Source organism: Austrofundulus limnaeus, unplaced genomic scaffold (assembly GCF_001266775.1).
Source record: "Austrofundulus limnaeus strain Quisiro unplaced genomic scaffold, Austrofundulus_limnaeus-1.0 Scaffold2267, whole genome shotgun sequence".
Lineage (NCBI taxonomy): Eukaryota > Metazoa > Chordata > Actinopteri > Cyprinodontiformes > Rivulidae > Austrofundulus > Austrofundulus limnaeus.
Window position 1 is genome coordinate 4,493 of NW_013954669.1, and position 942 is coordinate 5,434.

The 942-nt window shown below is 39.6% G+C and overlaps 1 long non-coding RNA gene across 1 annotated transcript in view; it reads left to right on the plus strand.

The window, feature by feature from the left end:
• LOC106537359 (uncharacterized) overlaps positions 1-483 on the plus strand; it is a 4,955-nt gene extending 4,472 nt beyond the window's left edge. Inside the window, exon 3 of the long non-coding RNA XR_001312641.1 lies at positions 298-483. This is a non-coding gene — a long non-coding RNA (uncharacterized LOC106537359). The remainder of the gene's footprint in view (positions 1-297) is intronic.
• The last annotated feature ends 459 nt before the right edge of the window (positions 484-942 follow it).

A 942-nucleotide genomic window follows, 5' to 3' on the forward strand; every position in this document is an offset into this window, starting at 1 on the left:
AGTCCATCAGTAGTGTGTGGCAAAATTTATATACCTGATATATCTTTATAGAATTGATATATGTCTTAGAAACCAACTTTACTTATTGTGGTCTAAGTGAAGTCAGCGTAGCCAAACTTAAAAAACACAGCTCAAAGTGAGCTGCTGTTACCTCCTCAGTCAGGGTTGTTCAACAAGAAGCAGTCCATCAGTAGTGTGTGGTTAAATTTATGTAGTGAGATCAAATCATCACTAAATTTTTCCTTCTTATTCTTACAGTTTTGATCCTGAATGGTTAGATGGTGAAGAACCAATCAGGTTCTTAGTGGATCTGTTCTGTGCAGCAGCAGAGAGAGAACAGCAGACAGGAGAGAAGATGATGGAGCTGTTATCATCAGTCTGTGGACATAAAACATTCCCTCTGAATGACACAGACATGAATGATGATGATTATCAGAGTGATTTCCTGCTGGATCTGTACTCTCAGGTGAAGGACTGTGAGATTAAAACNGTCTAAAACCAATGTTCAGCTGCTCTGAGGAAACATGTTTAACATGTTATCATAAACAGGACAGACATGAACAAGATGCAGTCCATCAGTAGTGTGTGGTTAAATTTATGTAGTGAGATCAAATCATCACTAAATGTTTCCTTCTTATTCTTACAGTTTTGATCCTGAATGGTTAGATGGTGAAGAACCAATCAGGTTCTTAGTGGATCTGTTCTGTGCAGCAGCAGAGAGAGAACAGCAGACAGGAGAGAAGATGATGGAGCTGTTATCATCAGTCTGTGGACATAAAACATTCCCTCTGAATGACACAGACATGAATGATGATGATTATCAGAGTGATTTCCTGCTGGATCTGTTCTCTCAGGTGAAGGACCGTGAAACTGAAACAGGTCTGAGTCTCCTTCCATCATTACAGTCAGTTTTCCAGTCAGCTACAGTCTGGATCATAAACC